Source organism: Cebus imitator, unplaced genomic scaffold, assembly GCF_001604975.1.
Source record: "Cebus imitator isolate Cc_AM_T3 unplaced genomic scaffold, Cebus_imitator-1.0 Scaffold214, whole genome shotgun sequence".
Taxonomy (NCBI): Eukaryota; Metazoa; Chordata; class Mammalia; order Primates; family Cebidae; genus Cebus; species Cebus imitator.
Window position 1 is genome coordinate 2,754,242 of NW_016107529.1, and position 11,847 is coordinate 2,766,088.

Consider the following 11,847-nt stretch of genomic DNA (forward strand, 5'->3'; position numbering starts at 1 on the left):
AAAAAAAAAAAAAAAAGGAGGCAGAGAGGCCACATCTTACATTTGGGTTGTATCATTTATGCCCCCATAAGCTACCTTCTTATTGATTAAGGTAGCCACCTGAGGGAAGAATAACAGAAATCAAATCATACTGCATTGTCTTCACTTCCGGATCCAAATGCCCAAGTAAGAATGGGAAGGAAGACAAAATTCTGCCTTTTGTCTTGGCTCAGATTAGTTAATAATTATATTCATTGAGTCCTTAAATTACGCTAAGCTCATTCACATCTTTTATCTCATTTAATCCTCAATGTAATTATGCAAAGTATGGATTATCATCCCTTTTTTACATACAAGAAAAGAGAATTCAAAAAGTTTAAGTGACTTGCCCAAGTTCATACAAATGGTAAGTGGCAGAGCCAGATGGCAGGTCTGTCTGACTCCAAGACCAGAGCTTTTTCTATTAGACTCTAGAATTATATTTTGATTTCCCAGTGAACACCATTGTGATTAAGAGCCCTGTAAAGTGCACGGTACCACCTGCCTGTAGTCCCGGCTACTCAGGAGGCTGAAGCAGGAGGATGATTTGAGCCCAGGAATTCTGGACCATAGTGTGCTATGCAGATCAGGTGTCCTCACAAAGTTCAGCATTAATATGGTGAATTCCTGGGAGTGTGGGGCTACCAGGTTGCCTAAGAAGGGGTGAACCAGCCAAGGACGAAAACAGAGCAGGTCGGAACTTCCATGCTGATCAGTAGTGGGAACATGCCTGTGAATAACCACTGTACTCCAGCCGGGGAAGCAGAGAGACTCTGTCTCTATATTTAAAAAATAAATAGACCAGGCACAGTGACTCACACCTGTAATCCCAGCACTTTGAGAGGCTGAGGCAGGAAGATAACCTGAGGTCAGAGGTTCAAGACTAGCCTGGCCAACATAGTGAAACCCCATCTCTACTAAAAATACAAAAAGAATTAGCAGGGCATAGTGGTGCATGCCTGTAGTCCCAGCTACTTGGGAGGCTGAGGCAGGCGAATTGCTTGAACCCGGGTAGCAGAGATTGCAGTGAGCCAAGATTGCACTACCGCACTCCAGCCTGGGTGACAGAGTGAGACTCCATCTCAAAACAACAGATAAATAAATAAATAAATAATAGAGTCCTACAGTGAAACTGCCTTTTGTAGTTGCCAGGGTAATCAGCCTTCTCCATCGTGTAGTTTTACATGAAGTATAAAACTGATGCTCTTTGGCTGTTGTTATTAGAGATGGGGTCTTGCTATATTGCGCAGGCTGGTCTTGAACTCCTGGCCTCAAACAATCCCCCCACCTCAGCCTTCCAAGAAGCTAGGATCACAGGTGTGAGCTTTTATTGAATGAAAATCAGTGGCTCAGAAAATGTAGTGGCACAAGAGGATGTCATTTAGAATGTTCAAATTTTCACAAGGTGAATCTTTACCTTCGTGTTAGTCCCTCACGGCCAGCTTAGGAACTCAGATGTGTTGACAGGTCAGACATTTTCATCCAACTCCTTCAATAGACTGCTTCATGCAATGAGGTAGCTAAAGCATGTACCTGTAAAATAGGTCAGAAATATAGGATTCAATGAGAGGAGGGGCGGAAGATGGGGCAGGAAAGAGAGGCAGAGGCCAGATGGTCCAAGACATTGTTCATCATATTAGGGATTTGGGACTTTACCTTACAAACAAAAAGGTTTTAGGCAATGGAATAACATGGTTACATATGCCTGTAAGAAAGACAGCTCTGCCTGGCCAGGCGCAGTGCCTCACACCTGTAGTCCCAGCACTTTGGGAGGCTGAAGCGGGCAGATCACAAGGTCAGGAGCTTGAGACCAGCCTAGCCAATATGGTGAACCCCGTCTCTACTAAAAATACAAAAATTAGCCAGGCGTGGTGGTGGGCACCTGCAGTCCCAGCTACTCTGGAGGCTGAGGCAGGAGAATCGCTTGAACCCAGGAGGCAGAGGTTGTTGCAGTGAGCCGAGATTGCGCCACTGCACTCCAGCCTTGATATAGAACAAGACTTCGACAAGAAAAAAAGAAAAGAAATAAAAGGAAGGAAGGAAGGGAGGGAGGAAGGGAGGGAGGGAAGGAACTCAATGTGTCTGACCCAAGGAACTCAGTGTGTCTGATACAGGACAGTAGAATATAAGATCCACTAATCTGAACTCCACAGAGGAAAGGCCATACTACTATCCAACACAAGGCCTCCTAACCCATTCTTAGAAGAGCTCAGGGATAAGCATATAAATATGAAATACTTATATTTCATATTTATATACTTTATTTCTGGATAAATAAGTATATAAGTATTAACAAAGGGTTTCTCATATCTACCATCTCATTTAACTTTCACAATGAACCTGTGAAGTTGGGACTGATTCGTGCCATCTTAGATGTGAGCAAGTAGTAACAGGCCCATGGTTTCTTAGCTACTGAAAGTAAGGAAAGCCAGGACTCAAATGAGCCACAATAAGAGATTTGATGAGGCGTGACTGTTTTCTCACAGTGGGACAGGTCAGCAGGGAGGAACCTGGGATGTTAGACCTGGCCCCATGCTAGGTCCTGGGATGTAGACTTGAGAATTAAGCTGAGCTATCAAGGAAAAGTAGTAGTTAAATGCGTGGAGAAGTCACCTAGGCAGATGGGCCAGCAAGAACAAAGGCCCAAAGGTGTGAAATGATGTGAAGTCTTCAGAGAACTTGGAGCCTCTAGAAGCATAGGCATAATGGGCAGAGTAGCAGGTGATGAGTGAGGCAGGAGAGCTAAGTTGGAGTCAGAGGTCAGGCAAAGCCTGGGTGGCCATGCTAAGGACAATGGACTCCATGATCAGGGCAGTGCAGAGCTGATACTGGCCTTTATCCAAGGGGAAGACTTGGCAAAAGTTATGTTTTATATAGATCTTATGGCCTGGCACAGTGGCTCACGCCTGTAATCCCAGAACTTTGGGAGGCCAAGGCAGGCGGATCGTGAGGTCAGGAGTTTGAAACCAGTCTGGCCAACATGGTGAAATCCCGTCTCTGCTAAAAATACAAAAATTAGCTGGGCATGGTGGTGAGTGCCGTAATCCCAGCTCCTGGGGAGGCTGAGGCAGGAGAATCACTTAAAACTGGAAGATGGAGGTTATAGTGAGCTGACCCAGCCTGGGCAAAAGAGCAAAACTCCATCTCAAAAAAAAGATCTTATAGCCTGCACAATAGGGATTGGATTGCAGGTTCCAAGATACTGGAAGTAGAGAGATCAGAGAAAATGCTGGTGGAGTGACTTCAAAATAGCTAGGCTGGCAGAGTCCAGTGGTTCATGTCTGTGATCCTAGCACTTTGGGAGGCCAAGGTGGGCAGATTGCCTGACCTCAGGAGTTCAAGACCAGCCTGGACAACATGGTGAGACCCACCCCCCATCTCTACTAAAAATGCAAAAAATTAGCCAAGCATGGTAGCATGAGCCTGCAGTCCCAGCTACTTGGGAGGCTAAGGCAAGAGAATCTGGGAGTATTGAACCTGAGAGGCAGAGGTTGCAGTGAGCCAGGATCGTGCACTCCAGCCTGAGCGACAGAGCAAGACTCTGCCTCCAAAAACAAAACAAAGCAAAATAACTAAACACAGTGGCATGCGCCTATAGTCGCACTGATTAGGACACAGAGGACAGAGGATTGCTTGAGCCCAGGAGTTTGAGACCAGCCTAGGTAACATAGCGAGACCCTATCTCAACAACAATAACAACAAAAGATGGCGGGAGACATTATAAGGCCTGAGCTGGGAAATGCACTGGGAAATGAAGGAAACAAGATTTGGTTACTGATATAGGATGTAGATGAGGCAAAAGAAAATTGAGGCAACCAGGAGAGCTTTCTTTTTTTTTTTTTCTTTTTTTTTGAGTCAGAGTTTTGTTTTTTTTACCCAGGCTGGAGTGCAATGGCGCGATCTTGGCTCACCGCAACCTCCGCCTCCTGGGTTCAAGCAATTCTCCTGCCTCAGCCTCCTGAGTAGCTGGGACTACAGACATGCGCCACCATGCCCAGCTAATTTTTGTATTTTTAGTAGAGACAGGGTGTCACCATGTTGACCAGGATGGTCTCTATCTCTTGACCTTGTGATCCACCCACTTTGGCCTCCCAAAGTGCTAGGATTATAGGTGTGAGCCACCGAGCCCAGCCCAGGAGAGCTTTCTAACTTGGATGGTGTCATTCGCTGTGAGAAAGCAAACAAAAGAGACAGAGAGGCCAGAAGAAGGGGAATGGTGGTAAAAGCAGCAACTGCTCTGGAAATAATTATTCATACTTTATTTATTATATTTAAATTTAATCAAGCCCATTAGTGTCTCAGTCAGGTCTCTCCCACAAAGACCAGAAGCAGAATCTAGCACTGTCAGTCCCCAGTCTTTGCTTACCTGACCCTCTAGGCCTCTTTTTTCCCCCAGTTCTTAAACAGAGAGAATACCCATTCCATAGCTTAACACATTGATGGATAGCATCCTGTTATCAGGGTATTAGTTCAAAACATAATTAAGGTTTCACTGAGGAGCCAGAGGAAACTCAAATCAGCCTTCCTCCACCTAATGAACTTGAGGGCCCCCTCTATAGCCCTAACCTGCTCATTTCCAAGGATGGGGAGACCACCTTCTCTAGGGAAGATCACTTTGCCTTGGGATAACACTTATTGTTAGTAAAGTCCTCTGCTAAAATCTGCCTGTTTGTAGCTTCCACACTCTGGTCCTAGTTCTTCATCATTACATTATTCATTCATTCATTGCCCAAAGATGTGTTGATCACTTAGTATGTGCCAAGCATTGTTCTAAGCACAGAGTACACAAACATGAACTAAACAGGCAGAACCCCTGTTCACACAGACGTTAGGAATCCACAGAGAGGAGACAAACAGTACACAAAGTATCTATGATAATTTCAGATGGTGATACCTATATTTAAGGAAATATTCCAAAGAGATGATTATCTTAAGATGATTAAACAGGGACAGCCTTTCTGAGGAAGTGACATTTGAGTTGAGACCTGTTGGATAAGAAAGAATCAACCCATTTCAGAGATGATTTAGGAATTAAGATGCAGAGAGAACAGGTAGTTTTCCCAGGGCAAGACAATGAGTAACTAGCCAAGGTGGCAGGATCACTTGAGTTCACGAGTTCGAGACCAGCCAGAACAACATGGCAAAACCTATCCCTACCAATAATACAAAAATTAGCCGGGCATGGTAGCGTGCACCTGTAGTCCCAGCTACTTGGGAGGCTGAGGCATGAGAATCACTTGAACCCAGGAGGCAGAGGTTGCAGTAAACCTAGATCGTGCCACTGCACTCCAGCCTGAGTGACAGAGAGAGAGAAAAATTTTGCTCACCCTAGGCACAAAGTTCTTCCTTGATCTCATAAGTTATCACCCACCACAGACCAGATCCCTTTCTGGACCACCTCTGTTAAACGAGGGAATTGAATTAAAATAAGTATAACCACCAGGGCTTGGGGGTTTCCACCTGTAATCCCAGCACTTTGGGAGGTCAAGGTGGGCAAATTGCTTGAGTCCAGGAGTTCAAGACCAGTCTGGACAACATGGCAATACTGCTAAAAAGATCATTTCTACTAAAAATACAAAAAATTAGCCAGGCGTGGTGGCATATACCTGTGGTCCCAGCTACTCAGGAGGCTGAGGTGGGAGGATAACTTAAACCCAGGAGGTCAAGCCTGCAGTGACCCTTGATTGTGCCACTTCACTGCAACCTGGGCAACAGAGCGAGACCCTATCTCAAATAAACAAATACATAAGTAAATTAATTAATATAATGTAATATATTTACGTTTTGGAATCAGGCAGTTCTGGGTTCAAATCTAACTTTCACCATTCACTAATTATGTGATTGAATTTCTCTAGACCATAGTTGCTTATCTGTAAAATGAGGATGAGGATTATTTCACTGTCTCTGTGAGAGAGTTAAAGGTAATAATGTATGTAAAATAGGTGGTGTATACCAGACTATTTAATAACATCGGCTACTTTCAGCATGATAACTAAGTACATTATGCTTGCCAGTGAGTTCTCCTTCAAATATGTGTCCAGAGAATGAAGTTTAGCAATGGCTTAGAATCTATAAAACAAGTCAGAGTAAGCTCAGTGCAGTAGCTCGTGGCTGTAATCCCTGCACTTTGGGAGGCCGAGGCAGGGAGATTGCTTGAACCCAAGAGTTTGAGACCATTCTGGGCAAATGGCAAAACCCCATCTCTATAAAATACAAAAGTTAGCTGGATGTGGTGGTGCACACCTGTAGCCCAAGCTACTTAGAAGCCTGCAGTGGAAGGATCACCTGAGCCCAGGGAGATTGAGGAGTGATTGCACCATTGCACACCAGCCTGGGCAACAGAGTAAGACACTCTGTTTCTCAAAAAAAACACTCTTGTTTCTCAGAAGAAAAATAAAAACAAGACAGATGCCTTTCTAATTTTGGAAGACTGTCTGCTATTGGTCCGTCTTTCCCGGAGGGCTTGCTAAGCAAGGAAGGCTGTTAGGCGAGGCTGCGACCTTTGGCAAAGGTAAGTCTCATACTCCCTCTTGTGTCCAAAATTGGAACTGTACTCTCTCTGGACTAACCGGTAGCCATGGTGCTGAAATCAACCTGGGTATAGTGGCTGAATGGCAGGGAATTAAGGTTTGTTAAGCACCTGCTATGTTCTGGGACGCTTCTGAAGTATCTTCCATGTATTGTAGGCAGATAAGTTCATGTCTCATCAACCATTCAACAGAAGAGAAAACTGAAACTCGCAAGCTTAAATGACTTCTCCAGGTTTTCATGGATAATAAGATATAAAACAGACCTAAAGGGAAAAACTGGAAAAAATCAGTGATATTGATTGTACTATGGGATAAAATCCAACCTCCTTAGCAAATATGATTAGATTCTTTTATCTTCAACTGTATTTTCAACCACCTAACCCCCTTGGTCCTTGTGCTCTGGCCACACAGAACGACTTGGGGTTCTCAGAAATTGCTTTAAATCTCAGCATTTTTGGCAGAGCAGGGTGGCCCACACCTGTAACCCCAGCACTTTGGAAGGCCGAGGAGGGCAGATCGCCTGAGGTTGGGAGTTCGAGACTGGCCTAACCAATATGGGGAAACCCCATCTTCACTAAAAATACAAAATTATCAGGGCATGCCTGTAATCCCAGCTACTGGGGAGGCTGAGGCAGGAGAATCACTTGAACCCGGGAGGTGGAGGTTGCAGTAAGCTGAGATCTTGCCATTGTACTTAAGCCTGGGCAACAAGAATGAAATTCTGTCTTGAAAAAAAAAAAAAAATCAGCATTTTTGCCCAAGCCCTTATCTCTTTCTTAGGTGACTTCTTAATACCCCTCCCTGATCTAGAAAATTCCTTCCTACTCATCCTGCCATCCCATCCATCTTAGGTGGAGATAATTTAATCACCCTTTCCTTTGTAGTACATTTGGACCTCAGACATTATTATATACACACATATATATTCAAATAAATACTTGTGGGATGGCTATATATATATATATATATACCACATATATATAATACACACACATACACACACACACACACACACACACACACACACACGCACAAGCCAGGTAGGTTTTTTCTTTCTTTTTTTTTTAACAATATCTTTTTTTTTTTTTTAAGACAGAGTTTTGCCCTGTCACCCAGGCTGGAGTGCAGTGACACAATCTTGGTTCACTGCAACCCCTCTGACTTCCCAGTTCAAGTGATTCTCCTGCTTCAGCCTCTCGAGTAGCTGGGATTATAGGCACACACCGCCATGCCCAGCTAAATTTTGTAATTTTAGTAGAGACAGGGTTTTGTCATGTACACCAGGCTGGTCTCGAACTCCTGACCTGACCTCGGTTGATCCACCTGCCTCAGCCTCCCAAAGTGCTAGGATCACAGGTGGGAGTCACCATGCCCGGCCTCTTTTACAATATCTTCATCACATTCAATATATTCAATGTAGAAGGCACATCAGCCTGGCCAACATGATGAAACCCCGTTTCTACTAAAAATGCAAAAATTAGCTGGGCGTGGTGGCGGATGCCTATAATCCCAGCTATTTGGGAGGCTGAGGCAGAAGAATCGTTTGAAACTGGGAGGCGGAGGTTGCAGTGAGCCAAGATCGTGCCATTGCACTGCAGCCTGGGTGACAAGAGTGAAATGCTGCCTCAAAAAAAAAAAAGAAAAGAAAAGAAAAAAAAGAAGGTGTTGGCCAGGCGTGGTGGCTCATGCCTGTGATCCCAGCACTTTGGGCAGCCGAGGTGGGCAGATCACAAGGTCAAGAGATCGAGACCATCCTGGCCAACATGGTGAAACCCTGTCTCTGCTAAAAATACAAAAATTAGCTGGGTGTGGTGGCATGCGCCTGTAGTCCCAGCTACTTGGGAGGCTGAGGCAGTAGAATTATTTGAACCCAGAGGCAGAGGTTGCAGTGAGCTGAGATTGTGCCGCTGCACTCCAGCCTGGCAACAGAGCAAGACTCTGTCTCAAAAAAGAAATAGAAAAAGAAAATGTATTCCTATTATTCAGCATAGGACATTAAAGCTATTCTTGAGTTGGTTGACTTGAACACAAATTGCATAGCATGATATAGTGGTTAAAAGCATGAATTCAGAAACCAAACCGCCTTCATTCAAATCCCAGCTCTGATACTTGCTAGTTTAGATAAATTACTTAATTGCTGTGTGACTTAGTTTTCCTGTCTATAAAGCAGAGATGATGATGAAGGTAATAGAACCAAATTCATTCATGTTTTTGTTAGGATTAATGTAAGTGGAGTGTTTACAACAGTTCCTGGCACAAAATGCTACATAAATGTTTGCGTGAGGAATGTTTGAAATCAGTAGCCTTGAAACTTCTTTGCTTGCATGATCCCTGAAAGACTTTTGGAAAACAATATACCCCTTCACATACTTTTAAGTTGATACCTCAAAGTTTCATCATCTAAATAGTTGCAAAGAGTGTACTTTCTGGCACACTGCAAATATTAACGTTTAAAATAAAACAGGGCTGGGCGAGGTGGCTCAGACCTGTAATCCCAGAACTTTAGGAGACTAAAGTGGACTGATCTCTTGAGCTCAGGAGTTTGAGACCAGCCTAGGAAACATGGCAAGACTCTGTTGTTAACAAAAAATACAAAAAATTAGCTGACAGTGGTGGTGCATGCCTGTAGTCCCAGCTAGGAGGGATTGACATGAGGCTGACATGAGAGGATCACCTTGTTAGATATAGTGAACCCCAAGTTTCTCTTCAAAGAATCAGTATGTCAGTGTGTTTAGCTCTCTTATTCTTCAGTTCTCTATTTTAAAGTTTAATTTCCTCGTAGTTTCAGTAAACAACCTTTTCCACCAATTATTATCAGTAGTTCACATCTGTTCCCCCAGTCCCCTCCCCCATCCTGACTCATCCTGGTCACCTGCTTTGACCCCTGCTTACCTGCTCTGACCTGCCCATAACTGTCCTTCCTGCCAAACTACCCACGCCACCACTCCAGCTCATACCCCTGCTCCCTTTAAAATAGACAATCGAAATTAGACTAAACTGTGCAGTCTAACCCTGGCCAATAGGGAAACAACACAGCAATAGGGGCAACCTCTGTCAGGGCATAAGTACCCCTTCCCCTCCTTGTCCAGGTGTGTGCTCTCCATTGTTCCTTCTGTGAGCCACACCCATCTATAAATGTAAATTGCCTTGCTGAGGAAATTTATATTTGAGTGCTACTTCTTTTTTATTTTATTTTATTTTTTTAGAGACAGGTCTAGCTATGTTGCCCAGGCTGGAGTGCAGTGGCTATTCACAGGCACGATCTCACTACTGATCAGCATGGGAGTTCTGACCTGCTCCATTTCCAACCTGGCCCAGTTCACCCCTCCTTAGGCAACCTGGTGGTCCCCTGCTCCCGGGAGGCCACCATATTGATGCCAAACTTAGTGCGGACACCCGATCAGCATAGTGCACTACAGCCCAGAACTCCTGGACTCAAGAGATCCTCAGCCTCAGCCTCCCGAGTAGCTGGGACTACAGGCACATGCCACCACATCCAGCCAAGTGCTACTTCTTTTGCAGCATTGAAAATTCTACTTCTAACAACGTCAGCCCAAGGAAGTGGAGGTTGCAGTGAGCCAAGATCATGACACTGCACTACAGCCTGGGAGACAGACAAAGACTCTGTCTCAAAAAATAAAATAAAAAACTGTTACATCTTTTTTTTTTTTTTTTTTTCCAGACAGTGTCTCACTCTGTTACCCAGGCTGGAGTACAGTGGTGTGATCACAGCTCACTGGAGCCTCCACCTCCAGGGCTCAGTTGAGCCTCCCACCTCAGCCTCCTGAGTAGCTGGATTTTACATGTCTGCACCACCATGCCCTGTTAATTTTTGCATTTATGTAGAGATAGGGCTTCGTCATGTTGCACAGGCTGGTCTTGAACTCCTGGGCTCAAAGGATCCACCTTCCTAGGCCTCCCAAAGTGCTGAGATTACAGGCATGAGCTACTGAGCCCAGGCTGTTACATCGCTTTTCAATATTTATACACTACACTCTTAAGTACCACAGAAATTTGGTACCCAGATTATCCACTTAAAACTAATACATGCACAAGCCCTTGTTAATAGTTGAAAATTTTACATCATTTTGTTTCCCTTTGAACTTGTATTTCTTTCACTCCACCCACAGAATCTTAACCTAATTATGGAGTCCTAATTAAGGAAAAGAGGTCACGCTCGAAGGAGAAGGGAAAGGCAAAAAGAGAAGGCAGATAAGTTCCAAGTCTGCCTTTCTTTGTGGTCCAGGACACATAGCCCTCCTATGCAGATACCTCACATAATACACAATCTTCCTGTGCCCTATTTGTAACCGCCCAATGGGTTCACCTTGCCCGCTGCCTAGATAGAGCTGATTTATCAAGAAAGGGGAATTGCAGTAGAGAAAGAGTAATTCATGCAGAGCCATGTATACAGGAGATGGGAGTTTTATTATTACTCAACTCAGTCTCCCTGAGCATTCTGGGATCAGAGTGTCTGTTTGTTTGTAGAGGGAGTCTCGCTCTGTTGCCCAGGCTGGAGTGCAGTGGCGCGATCTCTGTTCACTGCAACCTCTGCCTCCCGAGTTTAAGCAATTCTCTGCCTCAGCCTCCCAAGTAGCTGGGATTACAAGCACGTGCCACCACACCCGGCTAATTTTTGTATTTTTAGTAGAGACAGGGTTTCACCATCTTGGCCAGGCTGGTTTTGAACTCCTGACCTCGTGATCCACCCATCTTGGCCTCCAAAGTGCTGGGATTACAAGCCTGAACCACCGCACCTGGCCTAGGATCAGAGATTTAAGGATAATTTGGTGGGTGGGAGAGGCCAGTGAGTTGGGAATGCTGATTGGTTGGATAGAAGATGAAATCATAGGGAGTAGAAGCTATCTTCTTGAGCGGAGTCAGTTCCTGAGTGGTGACCACAAGACCAGATAAGCCAGTTTATCAATCCAGCTGATCCATCAAGTATAGGGTCTACAAAATATCTCAAGCACTGATCTGAGGTTTTATAATAAAGATGTTATCCCCAGGAGCAATTTGGGGAGGGTCAAAATCTTTTAGCCTCCATCTGGATGACCCCACCTAAACCATAATTTCTAATCCTTTGGCTATTTTTTTAGTCCTACAAAGGCAGTCTAGTCCCCAGGGAAGAGGGGGTTTGTTTTGGGAAAGGGCTGTTATCATCTTTGTTTCAAAGTTAAACTATAAACTAAGTTCCTCCCAAAGTTAGTTAGGGCATACACCCAGGAATGAACAAGAACAGCTTGTAAGTTAGAGGCAAGAGGCAGTTGGTTAGGTCAGATTTCTTTCACTGTCTCAG